Below are 23010 nucleotides of genomic sequence, written 5' to 3' on the forward strand. Positions count from 1 at the left end.
GATATTTATTTCAACAACTCAACTCTTTCAATTTTAATCTACGCTTTTCATATAACCAATTGTTTTCAATTTTTATCCTGCTCATCTCTTTAACATGATTCGAGGTTTAATTTTTAGGGTCAACTGTCAGGGTTCGATGCTTTTCATAGATTTTATAAGATATTTATTTCAACAACTCAACTCTTTCAATTTTAATCTACGCTTTTCATATAACCAATTGTTTTCAATTTTTATCCTGCTCATCTCTTTAACATGATTCGAGGTTTAATTTTTAGGGTCAACTGTCAGGGTTCGATGCTTTTCATAGGTTGTATAAGATATTTATTTCAACAACTCAACTCTTTCAATTTTAATCTACGCTTTTCATATAACCAATTGTTTTCAATTTTTATCCTGCTCATCTCTTTAACATGATTCGAGGTTTAATTTTTAGGGTCAACTGTCAGGGTTCGATGCTTTTCATAGGTTTTATAATATATTTATTTCAACAACTCAACTCTTTCAATTTTAATCTACGCTTTTCATATAACCAATTGTTTTCAATTTTTATCCTGCTCATCTCTTTAACATGATTCGAGGTTTAATTTTTAGGGTCAATGTCAGAGTTCGATGCTTTTCATAGGTTTTATAAGATATTTATTTCAACAACTCAACTCTTTCAATTTTAATCTACGCTTTTCACATAACCAATTGTTCTCAATTTTTATCCTGCTCATCTCTTTAACATGATTCGAGGTTTAATTTTTAGGGTCAACTGTCAGGGTTCGATGCTTTTCATAGGTTTTATAAGATATTTATTTCAACAACTCAACTCTTTCAATTTTAATCTACGCTTTTCATATCACCAATAGTTTTCAATTTTTATCCTGCTCATCTCTTAAACATGATTCGAGGTTTAATTTTTAGGGTCAACTGTCAGGGTTCGATGCTTTTCATAGGTTTTATAAGATATTTATTTCAACAACTCAACTCTTTCAATTTTAATCTACGCTTTTCATATTACCAATAGTTTTCAATTTTTATCCTGCTCATCTCTTTAACATGATTCGAGGTTTAATTTTTAGGGTCAACTGTCAGGGTTCGATGCTTTTCATAGGTTTTATAAGATATTTATTTCAACAACTCAACTCTTTCAATTTTAATCTACGCTTTTCATATTACCAATAGTTTTCAATTTTTATCCTGCTCATCTCTTAAACATGATTCGAGGTTTAATTTTTAGGGTCAACTGTCAGGGTTCGATGCTTTTCATAGGTTTTATAAGATATTTATTTCAACAACTCAACTCTTTCAATTTTAATCTACGCTTTTCATATTACTAATAGTTTTCAATTTTTATCCTGCTCATCTCTTAAACATGATTCGAGGTTTAATTATTAGGGTCAACTGTCAGGGTTCGATGCTTCTCATAGGTTTTATAAGATATTTATTTCAACAACTCAACTCTTTCAATTTTAATCTACGCTTTTCATATTACCAATAGTTTTCAATTTTTATCCTGCTCATCTCTTAAACATGATTCGAGGTTTAATTTTTAGGGTCAACTGTCAGGGTTCGATGCTTTTCATAGGTTTTATAAGATATTTATTTCAACAACTCAACTCTTTCAATTTTAATCTACGCTTTTCATATTACCAATAGTTTTCAATTTTTATCCTGCTCATCTCTTTAACATGATTCGAGGTTTAATTTTTAGGGTCAACTGTCAGGGTTCGATGCTTTTCATAGGTTTTATAAGATATTTATTTCAACAACACAACTCTTTCAATTTTAATCTACGCTTTTCATATTACCAATAGTTTTCAATTTTTATCCTGCTCATCTCTTTAACATGATTCGAGGTTTAATTTTTAGGGTCAACTGTCAGGGTTCGATGCTTTTCATAGGTTTTATAAGATATTTATTTCAACAACTCAACTCTTTCAATTTTAATCTACGCTTTTCATATTACCAATAGTTTTCAATTTTTATCCTGCTCATCTCTTTAACATGATTCGAGGTTTAATTTTTAGGGTCAACTGTCAGGGTTCGATGCTTTTCATAGGTTTTATAAGATATTTATTTCAACAACTCAACTCTTTCAATTTTAATCTACGCTTTTCATATTACCAATAGTTTTCAATTTGTATCCTGCTCATCTCTTTAACATGATTCGAGGTTTAATTTTTAGGGTCAACTGTCAGGGTTCGATGCTTTTCATAGGTTTTATAAGATATTTATTTCAACAACTCAACTCTTTCAATTTTAATCTACGCTTTTCATATCACCAATAGTTTTCAATTTTTATCCTGCTCATCTCTTAAACATGATTCGAGGTTTAATTTTTAGGGTCAACTGTCAGGGTTCGATGCTTTTCATAGGTTTTATAAGATATTTATTTCAACAACTCAACTCTTTCAATTTTAATCTACGCTTTTCATATTACCAATAGTTTTCAATTTTTATCCTGCTCATCTCTTTAACATGATTCGAGGTTTAATTTTTAGGGTCAACTGTCAGGGTTCGATGCTTTTCATAGGTTTTATAAGATATTTATTTCAACAACTCAACTCTTTCAATTTTAATCTACGCTTTTCATATTACCAATAGTTTTCAATTTTTATCCTGCTCATCTCTTTAACATGATTCGAGGTTTAATTTTTAGGGTCAACTGTCAGGGTTCGATGCTTTTCATAGGTTTTATAAGATATTTATTTCAACAACTCAACTCTTTCAATTTTAATCTACGCTTTTCATATTACCAATAGTTTTCAATTTTTATCCTGCTCATCTCTTTAACATAATTCGAGGTTTAATTTTTAGGGTTAACTGTCAGGGTGCGATGCTTTTCATAAGTTTTATAAGATATTTATTTCAACAACTCAACTCTTTCAATTTTAATCTACGCTTTTCATATCACCAATTGTTTTCAATTTTTATCCTGCTCATCTATTTAACATGATACGAGGTTTAATTTTTAGGGTCAACTCTCAGGGTTCGATGCTTTTCATAGGTTTTATAAAATATTTATTTCAACAACTCAACTCTTTCAATTTTAATCTACGCTTTTCATATTACCAATAGTTTTCAATTTTTATGCTGCTCATCTCTTTAACATGATTCGAGGTTTAATTTTTAGGGTCAATTGTCAGGGTTGGATGCTTTTCATAGGTTTTATAAGATATTTATTTCAACACCTTAACTCTTTCAATTTTAATCTACGCTTTTCATATTACCAATAGTTTTCAATTTTTATCCTGCTCATCTGTTTAACATAATTCGAGGTTTAATTTTTAGGGTCAACTGTCAGGGTTCGATGCTTTTCGTAGGTTTTATAAGATATTTATTTCAACACCTTAACTCTTTCAATTTTAGTCTACGCTTTTCATATTACCAATAGTTTTCAATTTTTATACTGCTCATCTCTTTAACATAATTCGAGGTTTAATTTTAGGGTCAACTGTCAGGGTTCGATGCTTTTCATAGGTTTTATAAGATATTTATTTCAACAACTCAACTCTTTTAATTCTAATCTAAGCTTTTCATATAACCAATTGTTTTAAATTTTTATCCTGCTCATCTCTTTAACATGATTCGAGGTTTAATTTTTAGGGTCAACTGTCAGGGTTCGATGCTTTTCATAGGTTTTATAATATATTTATTTCAACAACTCAACTCTTTCAATTTTAATCTACGCTTTTCATATAACCAATTGTTTTCAATTTTTATCCTGCTCATCTCTTTAACATGATTCGAGGTTTAATTTTTAGGGTCAACTGTCAGGGTTCGATGCTTTTCATAGATTTTATAAGATATTTATTTCAACAACTCAACTCTTTCAATTTTAATCTACGCTTTTCATATAACCAATTGTTTTCAATTTTTATCCTGCTCATCTCTTTAACACGATTCGAGGTTTAATTTTTAGGGTCAACTGTCAGGGTTCGATGCTTTTCATAGGTTGTATAAGATATTTATTTCAACAACTCAACTCTTTCAATTTTAATCTACGCTTTTCATATAACCAATTGTTTTCAATTTTTATCCTGCTCATCTCTTTAACATGATTCGAGGTTTAATTTTTAGGGTCAACTGTCAGGGTTCGATGCTTTTCATAGGTTTTATAATATATTTATTTCAACAACTCAACTCTTTCAATTTTAATCTACGCTTTTCATATAACCAATTGTTTTCAATTTTTATCCTGCTCATCTCTTTAACATGATTCGAGGTTTAATTTTTAGGGTCAACTGTCAGGGTTCGATGCTTTTCATAGGTTTTATAAGATATTTATTTCAAAAACTCAACTCTTTCAATTTTAATCTACGGTTTTCATATAACCAAGTGTTTTCAATTTTTATCCTGCTCATCTCTTTAACATTATTCGAGGTTTAATTTTTAGGGTCACCTGTCAGGGTTCGATGCTTTTCATAGGTTTTATAAGATATTTATTTCAACAACTCAACTCTTCCAATTTTAATCTACGCTTTTCATATAACCAATTGTTTTCAATTTTTATCCTGCTCATCTCTTTAACATGATTCGAGGTTTAATTTTTAGGGTCAACTGTCAAGGTTCGATGCTTTTCATAGGTTTTATAAGATATTTATTTCAACAACTCAACTCTTTCAATTTTAATCTACGCTTTTCATATAACCAATTGTTTTCAATTTTTATCCTGCTCATCTCTTTAACATGATTCGAGGTTTAATTTTTAGGGTCAACTGTCAGGGTTCGATGCTTTTCATACGTTTTATAAGATATTTATTTCAACAACTCAACTCATTCAATTTTAATCTACGCTTTTAATATTACCAATAGTTTTCAATTTTTATCCTGCTCATCTCTTTAACATAATTCGAGATTTAATTTTTAGGGTTAACTGTCAGGGTTCGATGCTTTTCATAAGTTTTATAAGATATTTATTTCAACAACTCAACTCTTTCAATTTTAATCTACGCTTTTCATATAACCAATTGTTTTCAATTTTTATCCTGCTCATCTATTTAACATGATACGAGGTTTAATTTTTAGGGTCAACTCTCAGGGTTCGATGCTTTTCATAGGTTTTATAAGATATTTATTTCAACAACTCAACTCTTTCAATTTTAATCTACGCTTTTCATATTACCAATAGTTTTCAATTTTTATCCTGCTCATCTCTTTAACATGATTCGAGGTTTAATTTTTAGGGTCAATTGTCAGGGTTGGATGCTTTTCATAGTGTCACGGATATTACCACCCCTAAGTTATCCCATCACTAAGGCGATGCTAAGGCCATGCCTAGCAGTATTTACGTTAATAATCAAATCAAGTATACACATATATAAGGCAGCCCAGAGAGATGTCACACACAGATGCATTTACTTATACGGCTATGTGCGCGCGAGAGACTGTAAACTACAAACATTCACATCAATAATTCAATCTTTATGTGTTTACATAAACGAATAAATAATTGCATCTACACATATGTACGTATACGAGCAGCGGAGCGGCAATGCACAAACACATGCATATATCTTATCTCAGTGGTCACAAGAGAGGGCAATAATTTGTGCACGTAGTTGTGGCTGGCGATTTTGTAGCCGAAACAACTAGTAACTTCTGGAAATCGAAGAGCCTAGAAGTATGCAGCGTAAACTATAAAAGCAGTGCAGGCGAGTAAGAAGTAATTCAGTTTGATTTGAATTGTCAAGCAGTTACGACTAAGACGATATCTAGCGAGCAATAGCACTATTATTTTGAAAGTCAGTTTCCTTTAAGCTATCAGTTTGGTTATTAAGCTATTCGTTGCACAGTTTGAGTGTTATTGTGAAGTATTTTAATAAAGGCCATTTTTCCATTTTCAATATTGGAGTTATTTATTTCAACAACTCAACTCTTCCAATTTTAATCTACGCTTTTCATATAACCAATTGTTTTCAATTTTTATCCTGCTCATCTCTTTAACATGATTCGGGGTTTAATTTTTAGGGTCAACTGTCAAGGTTCGATGCTTTTCATAGGTTTTATAAGATATTTATTTCAACAACTCAACTCTTTCAATTTTAATCTACGCTTTTCATATAACCAATTGTTTTCAATTTTTATCCTGCTCATCTCTTTAACATGATTCGAGGTTTAATTTTTAGGGTCAACTGTCAGGGTTCGATGCTTTTCATAGGTTGTATAAGATATTTATTTCAACAACTCAACTCTTTCAATTTTAATCTACGCTTTTCATATAACCAATTGTTTTCAATTTTTATCCTGCTCATCTCTTTAACATGATTCGAGGTTTAATTTTTAGGGTCAACTGTCAGGGTTCGATGCTTTTCATAGGTTTTATAATATATTTATTTCAACAACTCAACTCTTTCAATTTTAATCTACGCTTTTCATATAACCAATTGTTTTCAATTTTTATCCTGCTCATCTCTTTAACATGATTCGAGGTTTAATTTTTAGGGTCAATGTCAGAGTTCGATGCTTTTCATAGGTTTTATAAGATATTTATTTCAACAACTCAACTCTTTCAATTTTAATCTACGCTTTTCACATAACCAATTGTTCTCAATTTTTATCCTGCTCATCTCTTTAACATGATTCGAGGTTTAATTTTTAGGGTCAACTGTCAGGGTTCGATGCTTTTCATAGGTTTTATAAGATATTTATTTCAACAACTCAACTCTTTCAATTTTAATCTACGCTTTTCATATCACCAATAGTTTTCAATTTTTATCCTGCTCATCTCTTAAACATGATTCGAGGTTTAATTTTTAGGGTCAACTGTCAGGGTTCGATGCTTTTCATAGGTTTTATAAGATATTTATTTCAACAACTCAACTCTTTCAATTTTAATCTACGCTTTTCATATTACTAATAGTTTTCAATTTTTATCCTGCTCATCTCTTTAACATGATTCGAGGTTTAATTTTTAGGGTCAACTGTCAGGGTTCGATGCTTTTCATAGGTTTTATAAGATATTTATTTCAACAACTCAACTCTTTCAATTTTAATCTACGCTTTTCATATCACCAATAGTTTTCAATTTTTATCCTGCTCATCTCTTAAACATGATTCGAGGTTTAATTTTTAGGGTCAACTGTCAGGGTTCGATGCTTCTCATAGGTTTTATAAGATATTTATTTCAACAACTCAACTCTTTCAATTTTAATCTACGCTTTTCATATTACCAATAGTTTTCAATTTTTATCCTGCTCATCTCTTAAACATGATTCGAGTTTAATTTTTAGGGTCAACTGTCAGGGTTCGATGCTTTTCATAGGTTTTATAAGATATTTATTTCAACAACTCAACTCTTTCAATTTTAATCTACGCTTTTCATATTACCAATAGTTTTCAATTTTTATCCTGCTCATCTCTTTAACATGATTCGAGGTTTAATTTTTAGGGTCAACTGTCAGGGTTCGATGCTTTTCATAGGTTTTATAAGATATTTATTTCAACAACTCAACTCTTTCAATTTTAATCTACGCTTTTCATATTACCAATAGTTTTCAATTTTTATCCTGCTCATCTCTTTAACATGATTCGAGGTTTAATTTTTAGGGTCAACTGTCAGGGTTCGATGCTTTTCATAGGTTTTATAAGATATTTATTTCAACAACTCAACTCTTTCAATTTTAATCTACGCTTTTCATATTACCAATAGTTTTCAATTTTTATCCTGCTCATCTCTTTAACATGATTCGAGGTTTAATTTTTAGGGTCAACTGTCAGGGTTCGATGCTTTTCATAGGTTTTATAAGATATTTATTTCAACAACTCAACTCTTTCAATTTTAATCTACGCTTTTCATATTACCAATAGTTTTCAATTTGTATCCTGCTCATCTCTTTAACATGATTCGAGGTTTAATTTTTAGGGTCAACTGTCAGGGTTCGATGCTTTTCATAGGTTTTATAAGATATTTATTTCAACAACTCAACTCTTTCAATTTTAATCTACGCTTTTCACATAACCAATTGTTCTCAATTTTTATCCTGCTCATCTCTTTAACATGATTCGAGGTTTAATTTTTAGGGTCAACTGTCAGGGTTCGATGCTTTTCATAGGTTTTATAAGATATTTATTTCAACAACTCAACTCTTTCAATTTTAATCTACGCTTTTCATATCACCAATAGTTTTCAATTTTTATCCTGCTCATCTCTTAAACATGATTCGAGGTTTAATTTTTAGGGTCAACTGTCAGGGTTCGATGCTTTTCATAGGTTTTATAAGATATTTATTTCAACAACTCAACTCTTTCAATTTTAATCTACGCTTTTCATATTACCAATAGTTTTCAATTTTTATCCTGCTCATCTCTTTAACATGATTCGAGGTTTAATTTTTAGGGTCAACTGTCAGGGTTCGATGCTTTTCATAGGTTTTATAAGATATTTATTTCAACAACTCAACTCTTTCAATTTTAATCTACGCTTTTCATATTACCAATAGTTTTCAATTTTTATCCTGCTCATCTCTTTAACATGATTCGAGGTTTAATTTTTAGGGTCAACTGTCAGGGTTCGATGCTTTTCATAGGTTTTATAACATATTTATTTCAACAACTCAACTCTTTCAATTTTAATCTACGCTTTTCATATTACCAATAGTTTTCAATTTTTATCCTGCTCATCTCTTTAACATAATTCGAGGTTTAATTTTTAGGGTTAACTGTCAGGCTGCGATGCTTTTCATAAGTTTTATAAGATATTTATTTCAACAACTCAACTCTTTCAATTTTAATCTACGCTTTTCATATAACCAATTGTTTTCAATTTTTATCCTGCTCATCTATTTAACATGATACGAGGTTTAATTTTTAGGGTCAACTCTCAGGGTTCGATGCTTTTCATAGGTTTTATAAAATATTTATTTCAACAACTCAACTCTTTCAATTTTAATCTACGCTTTTCATATTACCAATAGTTTTCAATTTTTATGCTGCTCATCTCTTTAACATGATTCGAGGTTTAATTTTTAGGGTCAATTGTCAGGGTTGGATGCTTTTCATAGGTTTTATAAGATATTTATTTCAACACCTTAACTCTTTCAATTTTAATCTACGCTTTTCATATTACCAATAGTTTTCAATTTTTATCCTGCTCATCTGTTTAACATAATTCGAGGTTTAATTTTTAGGGTCAACTGTCAGGGTTCGATGCTTTTCGTAGGTTTTATAAGATATTTATTTCAACACCTTAACTCTTTCAATTTTAGTCTACGCTTTTCATATTACCAATAGTTTTCAATTTTTATACTGCTCATCTCTTTAACATAATTCGAGGTTTAATTTTAGGGTCAACTGTCAGGGTTCGATGCTTTTCATAGGTTTTATAAGATATTTATTTCAACAACTCAACTCTTTTAATTCTAATCTAAGCTTTTCATATAACCAATTGTTTTAAATTTTTATCCTGCTCATCTCTTTAACATGATTCGAGGTTTAATTTTTAGGGTCAACTGTCAGGGTTCGATGCTTTTCATAGGTTTTATAATATATTTATTTCAACAACTCAACTCTTTCAATTTTAATCTACGCTTTTCATATAACCAATTGTTTTCAATTTTTATCCTGCTCATCTCTTTAACATGATTCGAGGTTTAATTTTTAGGGTCAACTGTCAGGGTTCGATGCTTTTCATAGATTTTATAAGATATTTATTTCAACAACTCAACTCTTTCAATTTTAATCTACGCTTTTCATATAACCAATTGTTTTCAATTTTTATCCTGCTCATCTCTTTAACATGATTCGAGGTTTAATTTTTAGGGTCAACTGTCAGGGTTCGATGCTTTTCATAGGTTGTATAAGATATTTATTTCAACAACTCAACTCTTTCAATTTTAATCTACGCTTTTCATATAACCAATTGTTTTCAATTTTTATCCTGCTCATCTCTTTAACATGATTCGAGGTTTAATTTTTAGGGTCAACTGTCAGGGTTCGATGCTTTTCATAGGTTTTATAATATATTTATTTCAACAACTCAACTCTTTCAATTTTAATCTACGCTTTTCATATAACCAATTGTTTTCAATTTTTATCCTGCTCATCTCTTTAACATGATTCGAGGTTTAATTTTTAGGGTCAACTGTCAGGGTTCGATGCTTTTCATAGGTTTTATAAGATATTTATTTCAACAACTCAACTCTTTCAATTTTAATCTACGGTTTTCATATAACCAAGTGTTTTCAATTTTTATCCTGCTCATCTCTTTAACATTATTCGAGGTTTAATTTTTAGGGTCACCTGTCAGGGTTCGATGCTTTTCATAGGTTTTATAAGATATTTATTTCAACAACTCAACTCTTCCAATTTTAATCTACGCTTTTCATATAACCAATTGTTTTCAATTTTTATCCTGCTCATCTCTTTAACATGATTCGAGGTTTAATTTTTAGGGTCAACTGTCAAGGTTCGATGCTTTTCATAGGTTTTATAAGATATTTATTTCAACAACTCAACTCTTTCAATTTTAATCTACGCTTTTCATATAACCAATTGTTTTCAATTTTTATCCTGCTCATCTCTTTAACATGATTCGAGGTTTAATTTTTAGGGTCAACTGTCAGGGTTCGATGCTTTTCATACGTTTTATAAGATATTTATTTCAACAACTCAACTCATTCAATTTTAATCTACGCTTTTCATATTACCAATAGTTTTCAATTTTTATCCTGCTCATCTCTTTAACATAATTCGAGATTTAATTTTTAGGGTTAACTGTCAGGGTTCGATGCTTTTCATAAGTTTTATAAGATATTTATTTCAACAACTCAACTCTTTCAATTTTAATCTACGCTTTTCATATAACCAATTGTTTTCAATTTTTATCCTGCTCATCTATTTAACATGATACGAGGTTTAATTTTTAGGGTCAACTCTCAGGGTTCGATGCTTTTCATAGGTTTTATAAGATATTTATTTCAACAACTCAACTCTTTCAATTTTAATCTACGCTTTTCATATTACCAATAGTTTTCAATTTTTATCCTGCTCATCTCTTTAACATGATTCGAGGTTTAATTTTTAGGGTCAATTGTCAGGGTTGGATGCTTTTCATAGTGTCACGGATATTACCACCCCTAAGTTATCCCATCACTAAGGCGATGCTAAGGCCATGCCTAGCAGTATTTACGTTAATAATCAAATCAAGTATACACATATATAAGGCAGCCCAGAGAGATGTCACACACAGATGCATTTACTTATACGGCTATGTGCGCGCGAGAGACTGTAAACTACAAACATTCACATCAATAATTCAATCTTTATGTGTTTACATAAACGAATAAATAATTGCATCTACACATATGTACGTATACGAGCAGCGGAGCGGCAATGCACAAACACATGCATATATCTTATCTCAGTGGTCACAAGAGAGGGCAATAATTTGTGCACGTAGTTGTGGCTGGCGATTTTGTAGCCGAAACAACTAGTAACTTCTGGAAATCGAAGAGCCTAGAAGTATGCAGCGTAAACTATAAAAGCAGTGCAGGCGAGTAAGAAGTAATTCAGTTTGATTTGAATTGTCAAGCAGTTACGACTAAGGCGATATCTAGCGAGCAATAGCACTATTATTTTGAAAGTCAGTTTCCTTTAAGCTATCAGTTTGGTTATTAAGCTATTCGTTGCACAGTTTGAGTGTTATTGTGAAGTATTTTAATAAAGGCCATTTTTCCATTTTCAATATTGGAGTTATTTATTCAACAGTTTAGCGATACGATCCTAGCAAAAGGGCAAATAAGAGGATTTGCAGGAAATTCGTTACAATTGGTGTCAGAAGTGGGATTGTTGAATAAATTCCGAAGATTGGGAATACAACTTGGACATGGCAAAGTTCAGTGAATTGAAGATCCAGCAACTGAAAAAGGAGTTGGAGAACCGTGGATTAAATACAACCGGCAATAAGATCGAACTTCAAGCACGGCTACGAGAGGTAATGGAGTCGCAAGGAATTGATGTGGACGAGTATGCCTTTTATCCTGATGGGGACGAGACAACAACAAAAATTGAAGAGAAAAATGAAACATCGCAGACAGTTACGAGCACAGACTTGAACATGATATTGGCTGCAATAGCTGCTCAAACATCGACAGTATCATCAATGTCGTCACATATATCATCCCAACTAGAAGCACAAGAAACACGTATGTCAGAAATGTCGACACAGATTACATCGAAGATTGAAGCACAAGAAACGCGTATGTCAGAAATGTCGACACAGATTACATCGAAGATTGAAGCACAAGAAACGCGTATGGTAGAAATGTCGACACAGATTACATCAAAGATGGAGACACAACTGAAAGAACAAGAGGCACGCATAACAGTACAACTCGAAGCGCAAGAGGCGCGTATATCATCAAAACTCGAAGCACGTATGGACGAGAAAATAACGCAGTTTGAGGAAAAAATCGAAGCCGAGGTGGATGCTTTGAGAGGTCGTATACAAGAGTTGCAATTAAACCGCCCAGCTGTTTCAGCAAGCAATCCAAAGGTAAAAACACCATCCTTTGACGGTTCTGTTCCTTTCCAGGTCTTTAAGCTACAATTTGAGAAGACGTCGGCAGCTAACAACTGGAATGCTGAAGATAAAGTTGCAGCTCTGTTCGTGGCATTGAAAGGGCCAGCAGCCGAAATCCTACAGACGATTCCCGAAGGAGAGCGGAACAACTATGAAGCATTGATGGCCGCTGTCGAGAGACGTTATGGAAGCGAGCATAGAAAACAGATATTCCAAATTGAGTTGCAAAACCGCTACCAAAAAGCAAATGAGACATTGCAGGAGTTTGCTTCAGATATTGAAAGATTGGCTCATCTTGCAAATGCCGACGCACCCGTGGAATACACTGAAAGGGTAAAAATCCAGAGTTTCATAAATGGCATACGGGACGTGGAAACGAAGCGAGCTACATACGCAAACCCAAAGCTGACATTTGCTGAAACGATATCACATGCATTGACTCAGGAAACGGCCTCACTATTGAGTAAACCAGCATACAAAGCTCATCGTGTGGAAGTGGACAGACCAGAATGGGTAGACACAATTTTGGAAGCACTGAAGGGATCACAACAGAAAAATGCCGGAGTTATTAAATGTTTCAAGTGCGGCAACCCAGGTCATATTGCACGACATTGCAGCACCGGTCCCAATAGCTCCAACAATGTGGGTGGCCGTAAACGCAGAGCTGAAGGAGATGAGCAAATCTCCAAGTCCACTCAATCGTTAAACTAAAGCGAGTCAGCCGCAAGGGGCGACAGCTGGCTCCCTCAATTGAATGCCCCATAATCTCCATCTCACAAATTGGAAGAAGGTCAAACAATCTTACTTTCGGAGGACATGTGGATGGAAAGGAACGTTTACTGACTGTAGATACGGGTGCATCTCATTCCATCATTCGAGCGGATTTAATCAACAAGAAGATAACACCATTGCATGGAGCAAGATTGCGTACAGCCACTGGAGAAGACAGCACGGTTCTAGGAGAAGTATCATGTGAAGTCGCAATTGGGAACGTCACGGTAGTACACAATTTTATAGTGGCAGAGATTGTTGATGAAATCATAATTGGAGTGGACTTCTTAATCGACCAGGGCATCAAGATCGACATGCAAAGCAAGACGATGCGATATAAGAACATGGATGTACCACTTAATTTCGGATACGAGAGAGGCTACAGCAGTAAACGAGTGCTGGTGGAAGAGAGTCAGCGAATACCACCAAAATCCGAAGCAGTCATCTGGGCAAAGGTTGATGGAGATTGTGGGACAAACAAATTGTGGGTTGTCGAAGCAGCAAACAAATCAGCACTGAACATACTTGTAGGAAAAACCCTGGCTATGACAAAACAAGATGGACGTGTTCCGGTAAGAGTACTCAATGAGTTCAATTCACCACTCAAACTGACAAAAGGAGCTATTTTGGGAAGATGCCAAGAGGCTGAAGTAGTTATTAACTGTGAACAGCTCCAGGAACACGTTTCAGCTAGTGATACTAATCTTTCAAATGACATCACGGTATGGACGCAGGGGCTAGAGGAAGCATATCAGAGTAAGGCAAAACAACTGCTCCTAAAGTACGCGAACATATTTGACCAGGATGGTTCTAAACCAGGCCGCACCAACGTTGTGAAACATCAAATTGACACTGGAGATGCGAGGCCGATCCGTCAAGCTCCCCGTAGTGTTCCACTGGCGAAGCGGGAAGTTGTGAGTCAAATTATACAAGAAATGAGCGACATCGGCGTCATCGAACCATCAGCTAGTCCCTGGAGCTCACCGGTAGTACTTGTAAAGAAGAAGGATGGAAAAATGAGGTTTTGCGTGGACTACCGGAAGTTGAATGACGTTACGAAAAAGGATAGCTACCCATTGCCAAGAATTGACGACACTCTGGACTCGCTCTCTGGTACGAAATGGTTTTCCACACTGGACTTGAAAAGCGGCTACTGGCAAGTGGAGGTAAAGGAGGAAGACAAAGAGAAAACAGCCTTCAGCGTCGGAGATGATCTTTGGCAATTTACAGTAATGCCCTTTGGACTATGTAATGCACCAGCTACTTTCGAGAGACTCATGGATCAGGTATTGAAAGGACTACATTGGAAAACATGCTTGGTGTACCTGGACGACATCATCGTATTGGGCAAGAATTTCGATGAACATCTTAAGAACTTGGAGGAAGTTTTCCAAAGAATAGCTGGCGCTGGTCTGAAGTTAAGCCCCAAAAAGTGTGCGCTGTTTAAAAAGGAAGTAAATTATTTGGGTCACAAGGTAACGACAGAGGGCATCTGCACTGCGAACGAAAAGATAGAGGCTGTAAAGGATTGGCCAAGACCACAGAACCTACATGAATTAAGAAGTTTCCTTGGGCTGTGCACATATTACCGCCGATTTGTACAAAATTTTTCCAGCGTAGCCCATAGCCTCCATGAGCTTACAAGAAAAAATAAAGCTTTTGAATGGAAGAAGGAGCAAGAAGTGGCTTTCCAAACATTGAAGGAGCGTTTGTGCACTGCCCCAATGTTAGCATATCCGATTCCAGGAGCAACATTTATTCTAGATACAGATGCAAGTGGATATGCTATAGGAGGCGTTTTATCACAACTGGTCGATGGACAGGAGAAGGTAGTTGCATATTACAGCCGTTCGATTGGAAAACCAGAGAGGAACTACTGTGTTACGCGGAGAGAGCTGTTGGCATTGGTAGACTGCATTAAACATTTTCACAAATACCTCTACGGCCAGCGATTCCGTGCCAGGACAGATCACGCAGCGTTGAAATGGCTTCTGCAGTTCCGTAATCCGGAAGGACAATTGGCACGGTGGATCGAGCGACTACAAAGCTACGACTTTTCCATTGAGCATCGAAAAGGTAGTACCCATGGAAATGCTGATGCAATGTCACGAAGACCATGTAGTTTGGAATGCAAGCACTGTTCAAAAGCCGAGGCTAAAGAAGACATTATAGATGTCCGGCTAATGAATATAACATGTACAGATGAATGGGACAAGGAACAGCTAAGAAAGTGCCAGCTAGAAGATGCAGATCTGTCACGTGTTATGCAAGGGCTCGAACGAAATGAAAGACCAAACAGAGAAGAGATGTCAGCAGAGAGTCCCATTGCGAAGTCATATTGGGCACAGTGGAACAGTTTAGAATTGATATCCGGTTGCCTTCATCGAGTATGGGAGAGTGAGGATGGTAAATACAAGAATAAACTGATAGTTGTTCCCAGAAAGAGGATTCCTGACGTGCTCAGCGAGCTGCATAATGGTCCAAGCGGAGGTCATCTTGGAATCACGAAGACGCTCGAGAAGATTAAACAGAGATTCTATTGGGTTGGTTGCCGTCAGTCGGTCACTGAGTGGATTGCAAACTGCGAGGTTTGCAGCAGAGCGAAAGGGCTCAGAACACGAAGTCATGGCCAGATGAAGCAATATAACTCAGGTGCGCCATTTGAAAGGATCGCCATGGATGTCGCAGGTCCATTTCCTACTAGTAACCGCGGAAACAAATACGTACTGGTGGTTATGGATTATTTCAGTAAATGGCCAGAGGTATACCCAATCCCAAACCAAGAAGCAGAAACAGTAGCAGAAGTGGTTAAAAACGAATGGGTTGCAAGGTATGGTGTACCAATGGAGTTACATTCAGACCAAGGCAGGAATTTCGAATCAGCTGTGTTCCAGGAAATGTGTAGGTCATTGGGCATTCGAAAAACACGGACAACTGCATTGCATCCTCAATCCGATGGTATGGTAGAACGATTCAATAGAACATTGGAGGAGCACTTAAGGAAAGTAGTAGACAAGTACCATAAAGAATGGGATACCCGCATACAATTATTCTTGATGGCTTACCGATCAGCAGTGCATGAGACAACGGGCCAAACCCCTGCAAGAGTAATTTTTGGCAATGACCTTAGACTGCCAGCTGATTTGAAGTTTGGGATAGATGCCAATGCGGAGAGAAATGTCAGGAAATCCACTAGTGATTTGGAAGAAGAGCTAAGAGAAATACATGATCTGATAAGGCAACGAACAAAGATTATGAGTGACAAGATGAAAGCCAGATACGATAAAGCAATTAATTCAGAAGGTTTTCAGGAAGGAGATTTGGTGCTGTTATACAACCCACAACGTAAAAAAGGTTTGTCCCCGAAATTGCAGTGTAATTGGGAAGGCCCATACAAAGTTGTAAAACGGATCAACGATGTAGTGTACCGCATACAAACCATCGGTAAACCACGAACCAAAATGAAAGTGGTCCATTTGGAAAGGCTGGCAACGTTTAGATCGAGAGATTTGTCTGATCGGGACGATCAGACTTAGGTGGAGGGCAGTGTCACGGATATTACCACCCCTAAGTTATCCCATCACTAAGGCGATGCTAAGGCCATGCCAAGCAGTATTTACGTTAATAATCAAATCAAGTATACACATATATAAGGCAGCCCAGAGAGATGTCACACACAGATGCATTTACTTATACGGCTATGTGCGCGCGAGAGACTGTAAACTACAAACATTCACATCAATAATTCAATCTTTATGTGTTTACATAAACGAATAAATAATTGCATCTACACATATGTACGTATACGAGCAGCGGAGCGGCAATGCACAAACACATGCATATATCTTATCTCAGTGGTCACAAGAGAGGGCAATAATTTGTGCACGTAGTTGTGGCCATTGTACAGGTTTACAAGTATGATATGTATGAGAGGGAAACAATTTCTTTCCCTTTCTAACACACGGCAGTTTGACACTTCGGTCAGTGTCAAACTAGCGTGGAACCCAGTGGAACCTGCGTGGAACATGAGTTTTGACACTGAACGAAGTGTCAAAATTACCGGGGTTGCTTCGTCGAAAGCGACACAGGGAAGCAAAAAAGGGATCGGAATATCAGATATGGGTTGCTGTGATGGTAAATTTTTTTGAACGAATTTAGTAGGAAATTTTAAGTGCACCCATATGAGTCCTTCAGAAAATTATAAAAAAGTCTTCAATTGGGGTATCTGGGGACGCGTAGTTATTTCAGTGTTAAGAATACAAACACGTGAGTTAAGTTTTTCTACCCGTTCAAAAGTTCTCCGAGAAAAACAGTTTGAAACCGAGGTCGACTGCAATAACCCGTCCAAAAAAGCGGAAAGAAAAATGAATAGACGCATTTTGACCTGTTGTCAATAGTCCGAAGAGAAAAGTATTCGAATTATTGGAAGCGAGGCCAAAACGCGTCTATTAATACCTCCCCCGACGGTTTTGGTCGTGTTTTAGCAATCGTCCCCGGTAATAAAGTATCACAATTTGTTAATTAAAATTGTCCAAAATATATGGTTATTAAAGAGAGATGTAATTAAGAGCTCGTTTGAAAGTAAATAAGTATATTTCTTTGTAATATAAGAAAAAAAAATTTTAAGCAGTTTTCGATAGCAGCTACTAAACTTTTTTTGGTCCTAAGAAGTACAACAGTGCCAAATAGCATCCACAAAAAAAACGAACAAGAACAAGCATTTTATCAGGTGAGCGTGGCTGTGTATGTGCGTGCTGCTACATATCCTACTTGTAGACCTGTACAATGGTTGTGGCTGGCGATTTTGTAGCCGAAACAACTAGTAACTTCTGGAAATCGAAGAGCCTAGAAGTATGCAGCGTACACTATAAAAGCAGTGCAGGCGAGTAAGAAGTAATTCAGTTTGATTTGAATTGTCAAGCAGTTACGAGTAAGACGATATCTAGCGAGCAATAGCACTATTATTTTGAAAGTCAGTTTCCTTTAAGCTATCAGTTTGGTTATTAAGCTATTCGTTGCACAGTTTGAGTGTTATTGTGAAGTATTTTAATAAAGGCCATTTTTCCATTTTCAATATTGGAGTTATTTATTCAACAGTTTAGCGATACGATCCTAGCAAAAGGGCAAATAAGAGGATTTGCAGGAAATTCGTTACAATAGGTTTTATAAGATATTTATTTCAACACCTTAACTCTTTCAATTTTAATCTACGCTTTTCATATTACCAATAGTTTTCAATTTTTATCCTGCTCATCTCTTTAACATAATTCGAGGTTTAATTTTTAGGGTCAACTGTCAGGGTTCGATGCTTTTCGTAGATTTTATAAGATATTTATTTCAACACCTTAACTCTTTCAATTTTAGTCTACGCTTTTCATATTACCAATAGTTTTCAATTTTTATACTGCTCATCTCTTTAACATAATTCGAGGTTTAATTTTAGGGTCAACTGTCAGGGTTCGATGCTTTTCATAGGTTTTATAAGATATTTATTTCAACAACTCAACTCTTTTAATTCTAATCTAAGCTTTTCATATAACCAATTGTTTTAAATTTTTATCCTGCTCATCTCTTTAACATGATTCGAGGTTTAATTTTTAGGGTCAACTGTCAGGGTTCGATGCTTTTCATAGGTTTTATAAGATATTTATTTCAACAACTCAACTCTTTCAATTTTAATCTACGCTTTTCATATAACCAATTGTTTTCAATTTTTATCCTGCTCATCTCTTTAACATGATTCGAGGTTTAATTTTTAGGGTCAACTGTCAGGGTTCGATGCTTTTCATAGATTTTATAAGATATTTATTTCAACAACTCAACTCTTTCAATTTTAATCTACGCTTTTCATATAACCAATTGTTTTCAATTTTTAACCTGCTCATCTCTTTAACATGATTCGAGGTTTAATTTTTAGGGTCAACTGTCAGGGTTCGATGCTTTTCACAGGTTGTATAAGATATTTATTTCAACAACTCAACTCTTTCAATTTTAATCTACGCTTTTCATATAACCAATTGTTTTCAATTTTTATCCTGCTCATCTCTTTAACATGATTCGAGGTTTAATTTTTAGGGTCAACTGTCAGGGTTCGATGCTTTTCATAGGTTTTATAATATATTTATTTCAACAACTCAACTCTTTTAATTTTAATCTACGCTTTTCATATAACCAATTGTTTTCAATTTTTATCCTGCTCATCTCTTTAACATGATTCGAGGTTTAATTTTTAGGGTCAACTGTCAGGGTTCGATGCTTTTCATAGGTTTTATAAGATATTTATTTCAACAACTCAACTCTTCCAATTTTAATCTACGCTTTTCATATAACCAATTGTTTTCAATTTTTATCCTGCTCATCTCTTTAACATGATTCGAGGTTTAATTTTTAGGGTCAACTGTCAAGGTTCGATGCTTTTCATAGGTTTTATAAGATATTTATTTCAACAACTCAACTCTTTCAATTTTAATCTACGCTTTTCATATAACCAATTGTTTTCAATTTTTATCCTGCTCATCTCTTTAACATGATTCGAGGTTTAATCTTTAGGATCAACTGTCAGGGTTCGATGCTTTTCATAGGTTTTATAAGATATTTATTTCAACAACTCAACTCTTTCAATTTTAATCTACGCTTTTCATATAACCAATTGTTTTCAAGTTTTGTCCTGCTCATCTCTTTAACATGATTCGAGGTTTAATTTTTAGGGTCAACTGTCAGGGTTCGATGGTTTTCATAGGTTTTATAAGATATTTATTTCAACAACTCAACTCTTTCAATTTTAATCTACGCTTTTCATATAACCAATTGTTTTCAATTTTTATCCTGCTCATCTCTTTAACATGATTCGAGGTTTAATCTTTAGGGTCAACTGTCAGGGTTCGATGCTTTTCATAGGTTTTATAAGATATTTATTTCAACAAATCAACTCTTTCAATTTTAATCTACGCTTTTCATATAACCAATTGTTTTCAATTTTTATCCTGCTCATCTCTTTAACATGATTCGAGGTTTAATCTTTAGGATCAACTGTCAGGGTTCGATGCTTTTCATAGGTTTTATAAGATATTTATTTCAACAACTCAACTCTTTCAATTTTAATCTACGCTTTTCATATTACCAATAGTTTTCAAGTTTTATCCTGCTCATCTCTTTAACATAATTCGAGGTTTAATTTTTAGGGTCAACTGTCAGGGTTCGATGCTTTTCATAGGTTTTATAAGATATTTATTTCAAAAACTCAACTCTTTCAATTTTAATCTACGGTTTTCATATAACCAAGTGTTTTCAATTTTTATCCTGCTCATCTCTTTAACATTATTCGAGGTTTAATTTTTAGGGTCACCTGTCAGGGTTCGATGCTTTTCATAGGTTTTATAAGATATTTATTTCAACAACTCAACTCTTCCAATTTTAATCTACGCTTTTCATATAACCAATTGTTTTCAATTTTTATCCTGCTCATCTCATTAACATGATTCGAGGTTTAATTTTTAGGGTCAACTGTCAAGGTTCGATGCTTTTCATAGGTTTTATAAGATATTTATTTCAACAACTCAACTCTTTCAATTTTAATCTACGCTTTTCATATAACCAATTGTTTTCAATTTTTATCCTGCTCATCTCTTTAACATGATTCGAGGTTTAATTTTTAGGGTCAACTGTCAGGGTTCGATGCTTTTCATAGATTTTATAAGATATTTATTTCAACAACTCAACTCTTTCAATTTTAATCTACGCTTTTCATATAACCAATTGTTTTCAATTTTTATCCTGCTCATCTCTTTAACATGATTCGAGGTTTAATTTTTAGGGTCAACTGTCAGGGTTCGATGCTTTTCATAGGTTGTATAAGATATTTATTTCAACAACTCAACTCTTTCAATTTTAATCTACGCTTTTCATATAACCAATTGTTTTCAATTTTTATCCTGCTCATCTCTTTAACATGATTCGAGGTTTAATTTTTAGGGTCAACTGTCAGGGTTCGATGCTTTTCATAGGTTTTATAATATATTTATTTCAACAACTCAACTCTTTCAATTTTAATCTACGCTTTTCATATAACCAATTGTTTTCAATTTTTATCCTGCTCATCTCTTTAACATGATTCGAGGTTTAATTTTTAGGGTCAACTGTCAGAGTTCGATGCTTTTCATAGGTTTTATAAGATATTTATTTCAACAACTCAACTCTTTCAATTTTAATCTACGCTTTTCACATAACCAATTGTTCTCAATTTTTATCCTGCTCATCTCTTTAACATGATTCGAGGTTTAATTTTTAGGGTCAACTGTTAGGGTTCGATGCTTTTCATAGCTTTTATAAGATATTTATTTCAACAACTCAACTCTTTCAATTTTAATCTACGCTTTTCATATCACCAATAGTTTTCAATTTTTATCCTGCTCATCTCTTAAACATGATTCGGGGTTTAATTTTTAGGGTCAACTGTCAGGGTTCAATGCTTTTCATAGGTTTTATAAGATATTTATTTCAACAACTCAACTCTTTCAATTTTAATCTACGCTTTTCATATTACCAATAGTTTTCAATTTTTATCCTGCTCATCTCTTTAACATGATTCGAGGTTTAATTTTTAGGGTCAACTGTCAGGGTTCGATGCTTTTCATAGGTTTTATAAGATATTTATTTCAACAACTCAACTCTTTCAATTTTAATCTACGCTTTTCATATTACCAATAGTTTTCAATTTTTATCCTGCTCATCTCTTCAACATGATTCGAGGTTTAATTTTTAGGGTCAACTGTCAGGGTTCGATGCTTTTCATAGGTTGTATAAGATATTTATTTCAACAACTCAACTCTTTCAATTTTAATCTACGCTTTTCATATAACCAATTGTTTTCAATTTTTATCCTGCTCATCTCTTTAACATGATTCGAGGTTTAATTTTTAGGGTCAACTGTCAGGGTTCGATGCTTTTCATAGGTTTTATAATATATTTATTTCAACAACTCAACTCTTTCAATTTTAATCTACGCTTTTCATATAACCAATTGTTTTCAATTTTTATCCTGCTCATCTCTTTAACATGATTCGAGGTTTAATTTTTAGGGTCAACTGTCAGGGTTCGATGCTTTTCATAGGTTTTATAAGATATTTATTTCAACAACTCAACTCTTTCAATTTTAATCTACGCTTTTCATATAACCAATTCTTCTCAATTTTTATCCTGCTCATCTCTTTAACATGATTCGAGGTTTAATTTTTAGGGTCAACTGTCAGGGTTCGATGCTTTTCATAGGTTTTATAAGATATTTATTTCAACAACTCAACTCTTTCAATTTTAATCTACGCTTTTCATATCACCAATAGTTTTCAATTTTTATCCTGCTCATCTCTTAAACATGATTCGAGGTTTAATTTTTAGGGTCAACTGTCAGGGTTCGATGCTTTTCATAGGTTTTATAAGATATTTATTTCAACAACTCAACTCTTTCAATTTTAATCTACGCTTTTCACATAACCAATTGTTTTCAATTTTTATCCTGCTCATCTCTTTAACATGATTCGAGGTTTAATTTTTAGGGTCAACTGTCAGGGTTCGATGCTTTTCATAGGTTTTATAAGATATTTATTTCAACAACTCAACTCTTTCAATTTTAATCTACGCTTTTCATATTACCAATAGTTTTCAATTTTTATCCTGCTCATCTCTTAAACATGATTCGACGTTTAATTTTTAGGGTCAACTGTCAGGGTTCGATGCTT

At 34.0% G+C, this 23010-nt stretch overlaps 1 protein-coding gene across 1 annotated transcript in view; it reads left to right on the plus strand.

Moving 5' to 3' along the window:
* The window catches only part of SIFaR (SIFamide receptor), a 310116-nt gene that overhangs the window by 30758 nt on the left and 256348 nt on the right, over positions 1–23010 (plus strand). The gene's annotated exons all lie outside the window — the stretch shown is intronic.

This window comes from Eurosta solidaginis, chromosome 1 (assembly GCF_040869045.1).
Source record: "Eurosta solidaginis isolate ZX-2024a chromosome 1, ASM4086904v1, whole genome shotgun sequence".
Taxonomy (NCBI): domain Eukaryota; kingdom Metazoa; phylum Arthropoda; class Insecta; order Diptera; family Tephritidae; genus Eurosta; species Eurosta solidaginis.